The sequence below is a fragment of the Topomyia yanbarensis genome, chromosome 3 (assembly GCF_030247195.1).
Source record: "Topomyia yanbarensis strain Yona2022 chromosome 3, ASM3024719v1, whole genome shotgun sequence".
Lineage (NCBI taxonomy): Eukaryota > Metazoa > Arthropoda > Insecta > Diptera > Culicidae > Topomyia > Topomyia yanbarensis.
This window is the reverse complement of record NC_080672.1, coordinates 181,492,282-181,512,389: the sequence shown is the minus strand read 5'-3', so window position 1 is coordinate 181,512,389 and position 20,108 is coordinate 181,492,282. Positions and strand designations below refer to the sequence as shown.

Sequence of the window (20,108 nt, the reverse complement as noted above, 5' to 3'; positions counted from 1 at the left end):
ACGAGTTTTTTCTTATCACCCGTAATTAATTTTTTTGTGGAACTATGTATTGTTTATCTTAAAACAATTAAAATAGTACAACCGTCCTACATCATCAATGCAAGAAAATATTTTTATCATCATTTGACTGGTACCAATAATGAAATCTAGTTGGCGCGTCGACCGGATAAGTTTCACGTTTGAGAGCCAATCGTGCAATGTAAATAAAAGCAGACCCTGTTCACTTCGACGATGTCCGATCTTCAGCTCAGCAACGCCATCGAACGAGCTCACATAGAACTAACCATCTACTCATTTCACACACACCACCACACAGTAACAAGAAGCGCGCGCGTACGCGACGGCAGCCATTTTTATCTGTTGGTTGCATCAAAGCAAATGGTTGTGCATTTTCACCGTTTTTTTTTTTCGTTTCGATGTTTTAAATGTGAAAAGGCAAGCAGTGTTAGCTATTGTAGCGAGGAAATCTTTTCATAACATTTACCAAGCGTAAACGTGTATTAAAGTGTATATATTGTAGATAAAATATTAGTGAATAAGGTATACAAAATAAACATTAACTTTGTGTCGAATATGAGTCGACGGTGTGTGGTTTCCGGATGCTGCAGTGCCACGAATGGTGCTTCGAGTAAATCATTCTTCAGGGCATCCGGAAAACAACGGTAAAGTTTAGATGTTCAAATTTGTACATTTAATAAAGCATCTCTTGCAGGAACTTTTCTGCATGTCTAGCAATAGCTATGTTTGCGCTGATCATTTTACTGACAAGGATTTTGTGAATAGTAATAACCATTCGCAAGGGTAAGAAAAACCATTATTATAAGGCAATATAATACAAATTTATCAACAGTTTAGTGCCATTTGCTGTACCATCTCTACGCGCATTTTCGACAAATGATGACACTACAAGACCAGAGTCTACACAGTGGGGCATTTTCGACGGATGCAGTAATTAAGTTTCAAAACCTGTCGAAATTATTTGATATTAATGTTTGATGTTTTTGTAAGGTCGTAATAGCTCGGTCGAACCACAGCACGTAAGCTTGAACGAAAGCGATTTAACTGGAGAGGTAGTCATCGAGGAACAAACAGAAGCAGTACCGTTAGTGAACAAAAAACGGAAACTAAACGTTCCAATTGATGCTATACGTCACGACCATGATTACTTGTATGATAGCGAACGATACATAGCAATGGCCCTAAAGTTCACCGAACTGGAGGAAGAAAACACTAGATTGAAGCGGGAAATGCGCAAGACAAAACAAAATTTGTCGAAGAAAAAATCCGTGATCCGCTTACTACGAGAGAAACTCCAAAAACTGAAAGAAAGCGCAATCCCATTGAATCCCCTAAATGATTCATTGTTGCTTGAGCTTCAGAGAAATAAAAATCGAAAATGCAAAGGAGCCCGTTATTCTGACGACACAAAAAATATGTCTCTGGTACTGCACTACTGTTCTCCAAAAGCTTATAGGCAAATGAGAAAGTTTTTCAGTCTTCCATCAATTAGTACATTAAAAAGATGGCTGGCAAAGATTGAAATTAAGGATGGATTCTCTACGAACATAATGAAACTCCTAAAGATTAAAGCTTCAGCCTTGGAAGAAAGTGAAAGACTTGTAACGATATTTTTGGACGAAATGTCCATAACAGAAAACGTAACCTATATTGCGAATGCCAGACCAGATTATTTTGTTGGATTCCCCACACAGCTTCCAGGACAGTTAGAGACCAACATCGAAAGTCGGGCCAAATCATCTTTGACACTAATGATTAAAACAATAAAATCAGGATTCAAGCAGGCTATTGGATATTTTTTGTTTTGCAATTTAGATGCTAAACAAGTCAAACTGATCGTTGATGAAGCAATAAAAGAAGTTAAAGGGACTGGTTTCATTCCAAAGGCTATTGTTTGCGATCAAAACTCGACTAATCGCTCCTTGTACAGTAATGAGTATAACATCACAGAGGAAAAACCATTCTTCGAAGTAGATAATGAGAAGATCTACTGTCTATACGATGCTCCACATCTGCACAAATCTGTAAGGAATAATTTGTTGCGACATAACGCGGTGTTTGAAGGGAAGTTTTGTTCATTCGACCACATAGTGGAATTGTATTGGCAGGACGCTCAAACTCTTCCGCGAACTGTTCCTGGTCTCAAATACAAACATATAAAACTAGCCCAATTCGCCGAGATGAACGTGGGGTTAGCGGCTCAAACATTAAGCCATTCTGTTGCATCAGGTTTGCGAGCATACGTGGAAACTAAAAAGCTTCACCAGGATTGCCTTAATACTGCTGCATTTGTCGAAAAGTTTGATAGCTTATTTGATATTGCTAATTCTTCAACATTCAACGAAACAAAGGTCCATATAAAAAGTATATATACATGAACAATTTAATATTATTTGTTACACATTGCAGGAACTCAAACGACCTGTTCAACACAATAGCAAGCATATATATTATTTGAATGGTATGAAGGATTCTTTACGAAATATGTACTTCATCGACAAAAAATGCAAATCAATAAAATGTGTAAGTATTTATCATTGCTGTCTTTCAGAGTAGGTTCGACTTGATAAGTACAGCGAACCTATTCATTAACCAAAAAGCAAATTGAATCGTGATTTCAGAAAACGTATCATACAAAAATAAACAAACTGATATTATCACTCCCCCGCATTCTAAGCCTCATACTAACAAACTTGCCTTTCATTATTCGGTAATGCTGTTGAGCAATATACGTTTGAAATAACGAACGAGTAACTGACACATCAACAGTGCATACAGTTTTGTTAGTTTTGGTACTGCTCACGTTATTTTAAATTAACCGCTTTTTGTAACTATATTATAGAAGTATACGCTAATCCTTTTACTAAAATGCTCAATATCGGTAATGTTTCTATAAGGGAAACAAGAATGTTCAGTTCCTTAATCCTGAACAATATATCTATCTAGCCTACCGTAGATCAAAGCTGAATACTTGTCACAATGCGAGCGCAAATGAGATACTTGCTAAAACCGACTAATTTGAAAATGTCGAAAGTACAAGTGCTTTGAATAACGTAACTTTTGTCTCTAACAGACTACTTAAAATTGACGAGTCTACAAATGTTAGTTCTCATCGGGATACGGCCTGTGCTGAGCAGTTCAGTCATAGAATTGATTTACAAATGATAGAATTAGGCACTAGAATCGGTGAAACTAACACGAAAGTGCAGCAAGCATACCAAAACTAAAATGACATAACTGAAAAGGATACTAATAGTATCGTGACGTTATTTTTTCTTTTAAGTACCGCGAATGTTCGTTCCATTTAATAAAAAGTCACCTTTAGTGAGGTATTTTGGCTTAATAATTAATAGTCGGTATGGTTTTTAAATAACATTCAAATCGAAACTTCGAGAATGTCATTGCCTTCTAAGTTTGTAGCAAATGCGAGATTCGCTGTATTCAAAAATTATGCATGTAAATTCACTTCAAAGTCAACGAGTAAACATAAAACTCTTTTAAAAGTTAAACCACAGCCATACAAAACCGAACAAATATAAAAAAGGTGATGGGTACTTACAATCTACTGATAAATCCATTCGTTACCTCTCTTTTTTAGTTCCAAGTGTATTTGTTTTAATTTATTAGTCACAGTAACTAACTTTGTGGCTTTCCACTTGGATTCGATTTTGTTTTTTTCTCTAACGATCGAGAAGAAAACAAAACCAATATAAAATATCAAAATGTCTTATCCAGTTGTGTTGGTATTGACCCATGTTGACATTCGATTTGGAGGAAAACAAATAATTTACTCGGCGAATTAACAAACAAACACCCAACTTCTAGATATAAGGGGAAGGCGGTAGTGTAAACATGCCAGATATTAGTGTGTGTATTTTAAATGTTAGATATCCCAATGTCACTTTATAGCAAACGACGATCTAAACCCTGTAGGAAAAACTCGTTCTTCGTTAGACCAACAAGACCGTGCGTTAGACCAATAAGACCTGGGTTGTTAGTCTAACAAATGTTCAACCTCTTTTAGTGAACGCAAATGCATAATATTTATAGCATACACCCAGTTAAACACATCCCGGAACCGGTTCGGAATCTTGAATCAATTCAGTATGGATTCTAGCACAAATGCAACAACCGATTCCGACCCAAATGGTTTAGAAATCGGTTGTTGCATTTGAGCTGGAATCCATACTGACTCCATGCAGGATTCCGAATGGTTTGATCAAGCTAGACGAAACGACAGTATGGTCACTATATTCATAGTTTGGCGGAAACTAGTGCCGATTTCGTTTTGGATTCGAACAAAGACTATTAAATGCTAAATTATCGTAGAATGTTTGACTACCAAACAAAACATATCATTGTAGTACTTACTTTTTAATTTGCGTTTCTATGTTATTTACTACAAATAAATTTGTTTCAGGAAAGTGAATTTAAACCATTGGTGAAGCAATCGCGAAAACCTTATTGCATAGAAGGATAGCTTCTTTATATCGCCGGAACTACTATACTGTGGAAAGAACTGCAAGAATCCTTCGGTTACTCATTTCTCCGGACAAGGAATTTGTCTCAAGACTGCTTGGAACACTTCTTCTCCTTAGTACGATGGAAACACGTAAACAACAACCATCCAGATGCATTGCAGTTCATGTCAGCTTACAAATCGATTGTAATCAACCAATTGATTTTACCAAAAAATATTGGAAACGTCGAAGCTGACTTGAGCAAATTCATCGTGAATAGCGAAGAAATCCAACAAATAGGCTTCGTACAAAAACAACACATACGAGGAAAATATGAACCGGAGAAGGATGTCGAACCAATGAATATATATGATCCCAACCAGCTTTCTAGCATTCATTGGACTACAGGATGGGCATGTAGTACGGTTAAACACCAGGAATGCCTGATTCGCATGACTGCAAACCCAGAAGAAATTTCGGACGAAGTAACCATTCTGTCTGACCTTAAACGGTACAATTCATCAAGCCGGATCATGACGCCTGGGGAAAAAAATATTTAAATTTTTCCAGGGTGTATGTAGAGTATTTGACAATCACTTCGAATCCCTTCTAAAACTTGGTCCTGTGGGAGTTAAAGCTGAGCTGGTGGACATCATAGAAGATCGATTTGGATTCCCCACAATAGAGCGAGCAGAGTCAAATAATATATACGATGAAGACGATTTCATACTTGATGAAAGCGAAAAAAGAGTAATGGAAGTAATGTGTGTTAGTTGTGCGTTAAAAATTATTAATAAATATTTAAACATGTTGATAGGATGTAGGTTAGCTAACATGAATTGTTCGTTTAAAATAAAAAATGATAACAAAAAAACAAAGAATAAAGCTAAGAAGCTCAACATAGCTAGAACATCACAATTGATGAGTAGATACTAACAACTGAGAACTCTAAATAAAATGATACACTTTCAATCTTTTTCCATGAATTTGTTTTCAATATATGTATACATATATAATCATAGAAAATTGTGTGTTTTATTCAAATTCAAATATTCGAACAAATCGTTGACACTACATTCCGATCCGGAACTTGACCTACTTTAACAGATGTCGTAGATGATTCTTAATGTTCTCAACAATAGACCTTTCTCGTCAAAAAATTTTGTATGCAGAACAGCTTCCGTTTTCATCGCTGGATCAATTCTGAATACTGTCACGTTAATTTGGTGTCTCTAACTATTGAAAAAATCAAAAATTCTTCGAGCTGCCCATTTTACTCCGTATTCCCCTGTCCTATTTTACCTCGATTCTCCATACTTTTTCACCATTTGGATGAACTTCGAGTGGGGAATATGAAATAAAGTTACGGCGGGTAGCCTATAACATAGTTCCAGTAGCCTACCGCTAGCCGGCATCTGTTTTAATCTGGCTATTCGCCGTTTCGTTTACTGGGTATGAACTCCAAGAGTTCATTCCAATTTGTCAAAAACATTGTTTTGACGTAGATGAACCCCAAAACAGTGTTGCAGAATATACCGATTTATCGATATTTAAACCGATTTTTAATTTCAATACCAATAAGGCTGGATGTTGTTGGCTCGAATCAAAACTTGTCGAAAGTAAACAAAGTTCATTTCATATCGTCAACCTGGCGCCCAGGTGGTGAAATCAAGGGAGTGCTGGAGCGTTGCCAGAAAAATTTTATTTCCAGATCAAATTGTACTAAACTTCCCAGTTTAACTCAGCCGGAATGCTGGCTGGTTCTAATTCGTATTCCGGCTCCGGTGACACAACCGATTCAAGTTAGTATGTTTAAGGGGTACCATTTCGATGCGGCTTAGCCGCATAACCGAGGCCTAGAGGGCGAGGTGGCCACCGACCCGCCGTCGGAAGCAAGCGAACCTGTGATCCTTTCGTTTGCCCGGCTTACTCAAACATAGGGGCTATCCCTAGTTTAAGTCCGACTGAGCGGTAGCGAAGTCGGACAGCACGCGCAAAAGCGATGTGGCGTAGCCACATTGGGTGGTGGACACAAAATAAAATTGGCAACGCTAGCAAAATGTAAACACAAATGAACACTCCGGATGAACCTATCGTCAATTGACATTTCGACGAGTTTTGATTCGAGCCAAAAAATCACGATTTTCATATAATAAGATATAATAAGATCAATATTATTACGTATGGGCCTTTTTAGAAAATGTCTTCACCTTTCCACATCAAATCATCCGGAAATTGATTTAGCAATCTGCCAGGTTACCAAATACAAATATGTTAATACGGAATGCTCTGACGATTTTTTGAGGACACATTTTATAACCCAGGTACACCCATAAAGGTACACTGTCAGAGTGACAGCATACTTTGATGAAATTGTACTAAAACTGGCTGCACTGATAGATTTGTTTTTGATTGTTTAGCGGCCCTTACACGTTCAATATTTTTGTCAATACTAGAGAGTATTGACAAAAGCATTGTACGTGTAATGGAAGTATTGACGTATTGACGATGTGCATTTCAAATGGGATTGACGTATTGAAGCAATATCGTCAATACTGTGTATTGACAAAAATATTGAACGTGTAAGGGCCGCTTTTGACACTTCTAAATATTTTAGCAGAGATGCCAGATTTGCAGACAAGTCTGCAAATTCGCAGACTTTTAATTTAAGCTGCAAATTTTTTCGATGACGCAGATATTTGCAGATTTTCTAGTTTGATTGCAGATATTAGCAGATTTTTTAGTTTTGTTGCAGACATTTGCAGATTTTTGAATATAAAGGCTTTTGGTTACACTAGCTTTCCTGACATTTTTTGTTCTTTCCAGACTTAAAATTATTATTGCAGACATTTGAAAAAAGTACCTGGCATCTCTGTATTTTAGTTTTCTGCAGAAAAAATCTCAGAAAACTAACGACTGATTTTTGTCGACGTCGGGCACCAGTTACAGTTACAGTTTGAAATTATATCTCACCTCGGATGAACGCGCCCGTTATGTGTTACCCCGCAACAGCTGACTTAACTGATTGTTCATATCCTCGAATTTATCCTGCTCGCTGTCGTTCATGTTTTTATTACTTTCCCCTAGTTCTACACAATCATTAGCCATTGGATCGGTTCGTGATTTTAGGGAATAGTAAACGTTATGAAAAAATCCATTGTATAATATAATTATAGTGTATAGTTCATGAATCCGAAGTGGTTCAAAAGGATGTCGCTGTACAGATTCAGAGCGGCCGCTTCCAGCTCAGCAAAAGTGAAAGCCACGACGGTTAAATTCGTAGTGTGTCCGCTGATAGCGCTCGGGGACAGAAAAATCTCATAGGTCAGAGTCGCTTCCGACTTCGTTACCGTCAACATTAAACACAACAGCAAAATACTTGGAAAGGACTTTCTCGTTCGGTAAGTTTTTACCATAAGCTTCCCCCTGCAACATTCTTTTTCATGTCTAGATGTCCTTGTTGATTTACAGAACAAACATAATGGAAGCGTATTCTACACGCACATATTCACTCGGGCCAACCGTGTGACTCATTTGGAAAAAGGACTCATCGTCGGTTTCATGGCAGCGAAGTGAGCAGATAAAAAAGGCATCGTTTTTTCCACATGATCGTTCTGAGCAAAATTCAGCGATTTGCAAGGCATAAACCACCGATGAGACAGTACCCGTTCGGATTCAGGACGTTTTCCCATACATTGTACCCGGTCGAAGCGATGGCAAGCGATGCAGATAACATCATTGTTCCATGGGATTTAAATTTTCTTTTTCAATAAAAATAGGTTAGCGATCTGAGTATGACCAAGGACAAGGAATCAGAACCGGCGACTGACAGTCCAGAGAAAGAGAATGCGGAAAACCTTCTAGTCCATAGCTCCTGAAGAAAAACGAGCTGAAGCGAATATGGAGAAACAGCTTCCTCCACGGAAAATGCAGAGGCATGCAAGTAAGTCGAAATATTTAGTGTCAGCTTTAAAATTACCCGATTAATCTTTTAGCGCGGCGGATGCAAGTTTGCTAATTGAAATTATTCGCAAAGATCTAGTAGAATTAAAACTGGAGGTGCTGCGAAACGATCCTTTTTCGACGCTATACTCGGTTAAAACTATCGACGCTTTGCACCTGATGCCGGAACTGCCCACCCCGAGAGCAGATGAGCGCTGGGGAATGTTTTCAGCCACCTGGAAGAGGAAGTTCAGCGCGGAAGAAATGTTACCAGACTTCGCCGATCTGGTATCTGGACTTCTTTGATGATCTCATAGAGATTGGGTGTGCAGATGGGCGGTTAGAGTTCTGGGAGGGAACGACTGGTAACTTTAAGGTAAATTGTATGGAGTTACTTGTTTTTTATTACAACTATTGACGGACGTTTCATTGCAGGGTATATATGAAGCCGAAAACATGGGGTAACTAACATAAAGCTAGCCGGTGACAAAGTGTTAGTCGCACGGTTGAGTGGACGAATCGATTCTCTGAGACTAGAAACGTACACGCAAAGTTGTCAGATCGATTTTGGTTTACGTCTGCATATGGGCGAAGTAAGTCCTATGTTTCAAGTAATTTTTTAAGCTCACGTAGGGTTCAGAACAGACAGATTTTATTTGTTATTTTAAAATACTGTATATTCTAAGTGATTTAATTTTCAGTCTGCAATAAGTATGTCATCAAGTGCCTTAATTCTTATTCTTTTTTAGCCCACGTACGCACCGATTCGGCAGGAAGCATTAGTTTATTTCGGCAAACCGTCCACAGCATTGCCAGCTCAACATAACGCATCCGAGGAGGAGCTTCGATGTATTCTGGAGTTTCACCAGCAGGGTTACCGGTGACATATTTGGAAGTGGCGGGCGGTACAGTCATGACTGGCAGCCAGGGTCACACTGTTAAAGTGTTCCGACTCGATAGGCACCTATTGCAGTTCACCCTAAACGGCCATTGCGGTCCTATCACATGTATTTTCATAGACCAGTGGTAGGCCGAGATGGGCGCATCTGGTCGCCAGGATGGTGTGTGTGGGGCTTGAACTAGAACAGCTCCTACATGGTTACGAGAGTGTTCAGCAGGCCGTTGGTAAGGGAGTGGATAATTTTTATAGTGTCGATTGTTGATAACAGGGCCATTTAATGGCTCCGCAATTAAATATAGAAAGTTACTAAATACATTTTGATAATAAACAAGACTTCTATTTACATTGCTTTCAATCAGATAATTTATATTAGAACTTGCTTTTCCTCTATTTTCCCATTACCGCTTCCAGTGACCGCGTAGATGCTTTCGGTCACGGTAGAATCCTTAATTTTTCCTTTTCGCCTGCTACCATTCCTTGACCTTTCATGCAGCTTCTTGTGTCCCATCAAATGACTACGTTCAACGAATCTTTTTCCACACTATTCACAGCCATGGGGTCGTTCGCCAACATGCCTGCGATTATGCTGGGTCAAATGTGCTCTTCGAAGAAACTCCTGCCCGCAGAGGTCACATTTGTACGGGCGTTCGTTTGTATGGATTTGCGTGAGAATATTTTTTAAACCCGCCACCAGACTTCACATCTGAATTCTCGATCTTTGCTGTGGATAAGTTTGTGCTGCGTAAGTTCTTTAGATTAGAAACTTTAGAAACTTTCTACCACAGATGTCGCAACTAAATATTTGATCCGCAAGATTCATATCGATGTGAACACGCTGGTGACGTTTCAAACTTCTGCTTTCTACGTAGCCTTTGCCACAGATATCACACTTATACGGACGCTCGCCAGTATGCATGCGCATGTGGCGAGTGAGTTCAGCACTAGTTATGAATTCTTTGCCACAAATATCGCACTTGTGCGATCTCTCACCTGCATGGATAAGTCTGTGTCGCGTGAGACTACTGTTTTCGGTAAACTTCCTACTGCAGATATCGCAAATGTAAGCCTGATCTTTATGGGTAAGCCGGTGCTGATCCAATTGCTCAGAAGTGAAAAATTCTCTGCCACATATCCGACAACGGTGCCGTCGTTCGCCGGTGTGTATCCGTTTGTGCCGGCTTAGATTTATACCCTTGGTGTATGCTTTACCGCAAATATCACAAGAGTACGGTCACGTGCCGGCATGTACGCGCTTGTGAACTGCCAGCTGTCTCTTCTTGGGGAATGATTGGTCACACATTCCGCACTCATAGGCTTTATCGATGGTTCTTTGCAGTATGGTGGCATGTGTGAAATTGTGACCTGGACTTGTTGACTGTGTTGTCTGTCTAGAATGAAAATAGGGAAAATTGCATTCGATATTAATATTTTTTTAAAGCATTCTTATATATTAAAATCTCCGAAAAACGGGTTATGATCCTCAAAAAATCTAACTTATTTTCGAAGCATATGAATTCAATGAAGCGGAATAAGCATATCATAACAACTTACCGTTCACCTATCCCCACCTTACCGTCCTATTACATGTATTTTCATAGACCTGTGGCAGGCCAAGATGGGCGCATCTAGTTGCCATTGCTAGGATGGTGTGCTATGTGTGTGGGACACATTTAGGTTCACTAGTCGTATGGGACGACAATACTGGAGATGTAGCTCGGGAAGTCAGGCTTGACTGATCCAATTCACAACTAAGTCCGAAGATTATACTACCTGCCAGTGGTTCGGTAATTTGTGACTACGGAAATCAAATGTGAATCGTTCGTAATATCCATTACATGATCAAATGCGCTGATGGGTTACGCTTTGGATTCGGCTGTATCCCATCGTCATTGAAGCTAGATCATAGAATCATGTTAATTTGACAGACTGCAAGTGTTATTAGTAGCGCAAACAGCTAGCAGCCCAGCTAGTATTGTTCTTTCTGCTTGCAACCAACCTGGTTATATTGATGTCAATGCTAAATTCGCTGTTACAGCTGTATGATCGCTATACTGTCCCATTTGTTATGGGATTCGCTATTAACATGGGACACTTATGCTTAGAGCACCAGATTCTAAAAGCGACAAATTTTGGCCAATCACTGAAGACAAAATCACGCGTAACAATTAATAATAAATTAAATTATTGCTGAGTAATTTTTGTTGTACATGAATAAAACATATCTATTTTCTCGTTACCTATGGCTAAATAACCATTAGAAAGGTTATGAGTTTATGCTGTCGCATTTTATAATCATTTATACTACTTTCAAGCGATCGATTTTCAAGATACGACTCGCACTTTAACCACCCCTTCACCGCGCCATCAAAATAGAAATAAGTCATACTCCTAATGAACTAATATTTATTAAAACATTTACTAAATAAAAATATAGACCTGATAGTTCGTTTGCAAAAAAACACCGAAGCACAGTGAATTGGTGTTAAAACTCTATCTTTGATCTTAGTGCTGCAGGATTTTGCCAACATTTATACTATTTTCATTCGAAAAAAGTATCACGTGTACACTATGTATATGGACTTCTAAATTTGGTAATTGTTACGAATCACACTCGGCCTGGCCTTGGGTACAAGATAATAATTACTTGATCTCCCACGAGCATGGTCCTGCCGGAGTGTTTGCCTTACCCGATACCGGGGCAGCCTGTCTTCTTGTGAATCGGAACCGCTGAACATTCCGATGAGGGTATGTCCAACGGTATTACCGACGGAGCCGATTGCTACACTACCAGCAGTAGCTGCGATTTGAGCAATTAATCCAGCTGTCTGGTGGGGAGCTACCATTGGTGCAGCGACAGCCGAGTGTGACGCAGGCAGGACCATCGGCTAACTCCTATGAAGCGATGTATATAATTTCAAGGACATTTGCAACGCAATTACGAGAGATCATCAAAATGTTTCGTGGCTAACGTTGTAATTCAGCAAAAAAAAAACAAAAGTTAAATTGATCGCAACAAATAAAATCGCTTTCTTCAACGAATCGTGGACAAGAAAAATCTAAATGCCAAATTTAACGGAACATTGCCTAATGACGTCAAATAAAAATGAAAGCCTAGCGAGCTTGTTAATACAAGATATTCGCATTTAAAAGCGAACCAAATCAAGTTTCTCATTCTGTGGTCGAATACAAAAAATTCCAAGTCTATGTAAACAAGCTCTCCGAACTGTCAAAAAAGTGAGGTTAAACATTTTCATTCAATGTTCATACAGCGAGAGGTTCATTTTAGTTTGTTTACATTGCTAATGAATTTTGTACTGCGATTCACCACTTCATTTACCGCGTTGCCAAGAACTTAAGTGAAAATATTCAAAGCAGTGCTGCCCAAACGCACATTTTAAGTCCCACCATTCTTGCTGAGGTGAAAAAAATATTCAACATTCTTGCATATTTCAAATTTTAAAAAATCATTAAAAAATCATGATAGCTCCTAAAAATCTCATTTTTACGGAAATGTTCTTATAAATGTGTAATCTTTCGATTAAAAATAAGAAAAACAGGTGTTAGGTCGGACGAGAAAGGTCTATTGCAGGGTTAGTATTGCCATCTTACAGACACTATGAATGTTTTTGATAGTCTCAAATATACGATCGCTTTGTAAATCGTAAGTCTCACCCTCTTCACCACCGGGCAATTCTTTATATTTATGATATAATCTAAAGGTTTTGTATTTGAGACTAACCTATTACTGCATATCAAAAATATTACTCATTGTTAGAAAATATGCTACTCCGGCCAGAAAGCATTCTCAGTGCAACTATAATCGTAGCACCTGTTGTGAAATTGTTTTGTAAGTCAAACATTGGCGACTATGTTGGTTCAAACAATGCGAAAATTCCACAAGACTTTATTTCACTAGAGTACCGTTGCTGCAAACATATTCGTTATTACTATTCCAACAACTTGGATTGAAAGCGGTAGGTTATGTATTATATTTCATCGCGTTTTATATTCCCGACTACCTAAAAATCCTTTCTTAGTTTAGGTAACAAATTTTGGTTTTGTACTCTGCTGTTTACCCACGATTACTGCCACAATGCTACATTTTTATTACCCGAAAACTATTCATAATAGTTTTAAACTATTCATAATGAGTTTGAATTTGTTTCCCCTAGTGGTAGCAAGAGGCGAATGGGGCTATATTTCTGAATATAGCTGAAATTGAAAATAAGTAAGCTGAAACGTAAACAGTAGGAAGTGTTTTAATATAATCACCGAAAAACATCAATCTAAAAACGATAGCATTTACCAATGGTGACCGAAAACGGAAAACATTCATTATATTTATTTCAATGCGATTCGTTTAAATCGAAATCTCATCACCGGTTTTATCCACGTCACGATTCTGTCATATGTGTGCAGGCACCCGTTGACAAGTGTATATATGCAAAGATGGCAAAGTATATATGTGTGTGCGGGTTGCTGGTTGAATGAAAACTCAGAAGATGGTGCTAGGATCACTAAAATGATGTTGCCGGCCATTTGTTCGCGGAATTTGACAGAGGGATATCTTGTACTTTGTCATCTTTGATATTATGCAAAGAGTTGAGGGATAAATGTTAAAGCGACCGAATTATTAACAGAAGAGAAAGTAAACAAAGAGTTACAAATTGTAGATATGTCGTTTTGAATAAAAGGTCTAGAGATGTGTCGAGCCTACAGACACTTTATGAGCGGCCCTTACACGTTCAATATTTTTGCCAATACCAGTATTGACGATATTGTTACAATATTTCAGTCCCGTTTGAAATCCACATCGTCAATACCAAAGAGAATAGGAAAAGAGACGAATAGTGTGAAGACAAAAATACCTTATTGAGCAGACCAATCGTGCAATGTAAATAAACATTACTCATGCCTGAGTTGGAGAAGATAAGTATTGTAAATCTATCAAAAAAAAATTTGAATTTTCGTCAGAATTTAGTGCAATCGTGATTGTAAGGTGCATTCTAGAGTCTATGTATGAGTAAAAACAATTTTTAGAATTATTTCATCTCTTTGTTTCGAAATGCACATCGTTTGATATACAAATTCAACGATCGACAAAAGGTTTGTTTTCAAAATATAATAGGAGTCATTTAAAGTGCTGCCTTTGGAAACGGTTGCCAAATTCTAGTGTTGAAATCATCGTAAAGGGAGTGTTGCCGTTTTGACTGATTTTCACTCTGCGTCTCTTTCACTATTCTCGAGTACTTTTTCAAATGGACGTAACATTGAGAGCCTCTCTTTGTTTACTTTCTCTTTCGTTTATTACGACGTCATTACAACACATTGTACTAATTTTCCAGTACATATCGAAAGCCGACGGTTTTTACTACAATATTATGCAAAGAGTACACTCAAAATAATCCACATGTTAATGTTATGTGAAAAATCAGATAAGTTCCAAAAAATGCTTTTTCTTTTCAGTTTACCTGACAAAGATATTAATCATCGGACTATCAATGAATATGAAATGAAGCGCATGTCACTTTCATTGCAATTGTCCCATCTCACTTACGTGAAAATCACGTACTCATTTGAATTCATTTTGACAGCCATACTTCGTGTTCATTCTGTGATGTATGAAAGGCAAGATGGCGTTTGTTGAAAATAAATTTCAAACGCTGCTGATAGATTTGAGTATTACACAACATATATTAGGACTATTAGGCGTTAAGTTGCTTGACTTGAATGGCGTGCTGCTGCAGTGTATAAACTGAGAGCTTTTTGTGAATATTTGGCAATTAAAAATCAATCCATTATCAAGCCAAGGTGTGAATTTAGAAGATAGTGATATAAGTGTGATGCCGGATCACTGAAATTACCGTAAAACCGCACTAAGCGGTCTAAATATATGAATAAAATCTATAATACCTAGTGGTGTATGTATGTACAAATAGTCTGTATGGCAGTGGTAGTGAAGAAAAAAAATTCAAAACGTGCTAATACCACATGCTTGGTGTGTGTGGTTTGCGGAGCGTTGAAGCGGAGTGAGGAGAGAACCCAGGCTGCTGAGATCAAAATTCAAACGGGTGATTTCAATCTGATTTATTATTATATCGTTTTGTTCTTTTCAGCATACTGTGTTTGAGTATCGTATTTCTCACTTTCCCGTGTGGGTATTGAGAGACATGACTGTAATTGATCATATGTGTGAATACCGTTGCATTGACCTTTTAAATAGGGTTAGCCATTTACGCAGGTGAACGTAAGGGTACTCCGGTGGACTATGCGTGTAAGTAGGTTTATAGTGGTCTTTTCTTGAACTGCGAAGGAGGCCCATCTCTCGGTTCATTAGGTATGATGCGAATCATGTGGGATTGTTGTTGGAGGGGTTTTACGGCCTGTTTGACGAGTGCTCCTGAGGAAATTGCTGTGGTCTTTTCATACAAAGTTGCATTATGTCTCAACATAGTGTGTTGGTGCGACGATTATTTTTCCGATAGCGATTTACAGATGTGACCATGGATATTTTAGTGGCTGTTTTACGTGATTTCAGGGGTAAATTTTCATTAGGTCTAGGTTGGCGTTGAGAGATTCTCTTTGTTTGCATTCTTCTCTGTTCATGGATTGGCCGTTTCAACATTTACCTCTTTACTACTTGCAAAAACCGTAGTCTTTCGATATGTTAAGGGAAATTTGTGGAAAGTATTTGAGTAGCGTAGTAGCAGAGACTAATTGAGACGGTGGACTCACGAGTTTTCCGTGGCTCAAGAGGTACTAACTCAGGTAGTACTAGACGGTCCCTCGAAATGTCAAACAGAAAACGCGTTGATCATCGAGGATGCTTTGCTTTTCTTTGCTACGTGTTTTTATTTTTCCTGCTGGGTTATCTGTTGTTTACGAAGCAGTGAAAAAAATAATTGTACAGCTGCTTTTAATGGAACTAACAGAGCTTTTTATGAATCTAACGGTTTTCAATTACGAGTCGCTCACCCCACAAACGATTTTTAGTAAACTTTCCTAGAACCATCCCTAAGTAAAGGTTGATGAGCTCTGAGCAATTTTTGTTTTCCAAAATATTTTAAAGCAATATGCAAAACACGCAAAGGTTTCATAGTTTTCAAACAACAGTGGCTTGACATTACACCCGGGAGAGAAAACAATACAGTGGCTGAAACATTACAAGAAATAAGATCCAAAAACGAAGTTTATGGTGCATCTTTCGTGCACCGAAATGCCTCGGACGCTATGGTACACATAGTTTCAGCAATTTAAATGCATACAAACTGCGATTTGTCATGAAATCCCCGAACGATTACAAGTTGGTCTGTGGTTGAAAGGGCAGAAAGTGTCGTTGCGTAGATGAAAAACGGAGACATTTTTGCATGTAAACAAGAAATGCATGCAGCGACGATCCTAGCAACGGTCAATAAATAATACCTGCTACCAACTTTACAAGCCCGATACAAAGGGGATCACTTTGGTTTGTTAAGGTTGGCAAAACTGAAGGGACCGTGATACTTCTACTACTTCTTAAGATCTAGTACACAGTGTACCACGGAATTTCGATTGTTTCTTCGTCAGTTGGTAGTCTCTATTAGTCTCTGGTAATAGGGATCTTTAATTTGGAAAAATTGTGCCAATTTTTCATTTGTATTGGTAGCGGGTGTCCTTACGAGTACACTTATATCATTCTTAAACCTTAATTATTCTTTTATGATTTTTAAATTTAAAAAAACCAAATTAAACTCAACCAGCAAACTGACAGTTGTCCTACTAAATGATGTATCTGCAAATATCTCGTTCGCCCCATTGTTAACCGGGACAGCACCCCACACAGCATGATCTGGTACTTTGTCAATCCGCTAGCATCCTGCCATCCCAAGTTTCATCTGCAAACTATGGTAGATCTGATAAGGCAACCTATAGGGTCGTGCAAGTCGCATGGGTTTGGATGTGTTATTGTCCTAAAAGGAAACAAACTAAAAAATGTTTTTTTCAATAGTTTCGGGCCAAAAAATTGAAAAAGGACTGAGATATTAACTCACGGTACTAATCTGCATCAGAATATGCCTTAACCCGCACACCCCTAAAGATCCCTATTGTGATCGGCGGAGGACAGTTCGGCTTGGTAAGCCGAAGTCGTGTGCGTAAATATCTCTACGTGTGCCGTTTGTCTTGCAGCTGTTTGGTCGAATCGGATGGCGTAGCACTACATAATTTAACTGCCTCTGAAGTTTATGCAGTAGTTTGGCATTTTGATCATGTGCCGCGAGGAGTTTATAATAAATTATATATCATATCACTACATGCTTTACATGTACTGCAGTCGTCACATTCATTATATGCATTATGATTATTACAATCAATATATTATATCCGATGCAGAATATTACTAATAATCCCGTTTAATTTATAGTGGTAACAAACATACAATAGAGCAGAATGAATATGCACATTATGCTATTTATAATATTTTATTATATACCTAATATAACTGTAGATATTTTACGTTCCTTATATTTATTACATTTATTTGATTAACTGTACCGAAAAATTTTAATGTAAACATTTTACATTTTTGTGCCTCATGAATTTGCATATTATATTCAGTATATTTGTTTATTAATTTAGTTCAATGCCTTATTCTCATTATTGCCGTTATATACAACACTTTTTTAAATTGTCTTAAAAGTATCCAAATTTATCAAATACTTATTAAAATTATTTTTAATACTTATATTATTTTCGTTACATTTATTATATTTATTATATTACATATGCTTTTATATACAAATAGTACTGGGTAGGGAGGGATGTACGATAACCTAACAGTTCAGAAAACAATTCGGAACTACTGTAAGGATCACCTGAAGAAAAATCTCTAAATTAAATTTAGATATTTTTGTTTTATTTCGGATCATTTATCTAGATATACCTAAAACGTGTGTCATCAATATTTATATAATATGAGAATCATTTCAAAAAATATGCTGCAACCATAGTACTTTAAATTAAATATACGCAGAAATGTCCACATATAATTGCTACATTATTTTAACGCATTATAAAGGTGTATCCGTGTACATTCAATACAATGGAGATTGAATATCATATTTATTATGTTTATAGGCCAATTTCATAGATGTTTCATAAATTTATTGTAGGCATTATATTTATTACTCATTTTCAGTTTTATACGTTTGCTTATTGTATGTGTTATATCCATTAAACTCATACTGTATGTTACTGCACTTTATTTTCGTACCACAATCAGTATATTTTCAGGTATACATATTATAAACACTACGCCGATAATGGATGTTAACATTTTATGAAAGAGAAAAGTTTTCTCTGTCGTCTACTGCTATGACTTATAATATGTGATTAATGGTTTGTCCGGAATTTCCCTTCAAAGTGAATTTTGACAGTATGCTTATTGGCCCTTTTCAAAAAACACGCGTGATCTTTCGTTGGTCGGATTCGTTTGATGTTGTATTGAACTGACGATGGTTGTCGGTCGTCCCGTCCACCCGATTAACGTATAGTTGCTATATTCATAGTTTGGCGGACACAAAAGCCGAAAAACTGGCAGTTCTTGCTTTAGAAAGAAAACACAATAAGCCAATTATTGATCAATATATTGAGACATCTTGAAAATATTGGTTCCATTGAGCTCTTGTCACCCGGTCGCATGAATTCTTAAGGGGACCCTATACGAGACAAGGATATTGTCAATAAAAATATTGACAAAACTGCTTCAATAAGCGGACCCTACACGTGACAGAATATTTTCAATAAAAATATTGACAAGACTGCTTCAATACGTCAATCCCATTTAAATTCTACAGAATCAATATTTTCAAAATGTCATTACACGATCAATATATTGATCAATAATTGGTTTATTGTCCATATTTCTGCTCGTGTAGGGTCCACTATACGTCAATCCCCGAGGGGCCAGCACTAGCAGGTTTGAGTGCGTCGTATTGAAAATAGCTGCGTATTTTAAATGTAATTAAAGTAATTAATGAAAGTAATTAAAACTACTTCTGTTGTATTTATTATAATACTTAATGTAACTAATGTCTTTGTAAAAGTACTTAAAGTAATTAAAGGACATAAAAGCGAAATTTAAAATATTTAAAGTAGGAAAGAAAACTTTCCGGTAATAGGGATCTTTAATTTGGAAAAATTGTTTCAGTTTTTCATATGTATTGATAGCGGGTGTCCTTACGAGTACACTCACATTGTTTTTAAACCTCGATTAGTCTTTTCTGAATTTTAATTTAAAAAAAAACAAATAAAATTCTGCTAACAAACTGACAGTTGTCCTACTAAATGACGATCTGCGAACATGTTCGTTTGCCTTATTGTTAACCGGGACAGCACACCACACAGCATGGTCTGGTACTTTTGCAATCCGCTAGCAGCTTGCAATCCCAAGTTTAATTTGCAAACTATAGTAGATCTTATGGGGCAACCTAAAAAGTCGTACTAGTCTCATGGGTTTGAATATGTTATTGTCCTTTGTTTCCTAATTAAAAAATGCTTTTTTCAATAGTTTCGGTCCTAGAAATAAGAAAAGGATTGAGATATTAACTCACAGTAATAACCTGAATCAGGAAATGCCGTAACCCGCATACCGCTAAAGATCCCTATTAAATTACAGTCAATTTGTCCTGTACTTTTTAAATATTGGCGGTACTTAATGTACTTTATGGTACTTAACGGTATTTAAAGTAACTAATTAAGCACGAATTTTAGCACTGCGTCGTATTGAAGATTTAGTGCTTGCCCCTCGT

At 37.4% G+C, this 20,108-nt stretch overlaps 1 long non-coding RNA gene across 1 annotated transcript; it reads left to right on the top strand.

Moving 5' to 3' along the window:
• Nucleotides 1-8,262: 8,262 nt before the first annotated feature.
• On the top strand, nt 8,263-9,641 carry LOC131692576 (uncharacterized). Its single transcript, XR_009306020.1, has 4 exons — nt 8,263-8,421; nt 8,474-8,796; nt 8,856-9,013; nt 9,170-9,641. It is a non-coding gene; the product is annotated as an uncharacterized LOC131692576 (long non-coding RNA).
• The last annotated feature ends 10,467 nt before the right edge of the window (nt 9,642-20,108 follow it).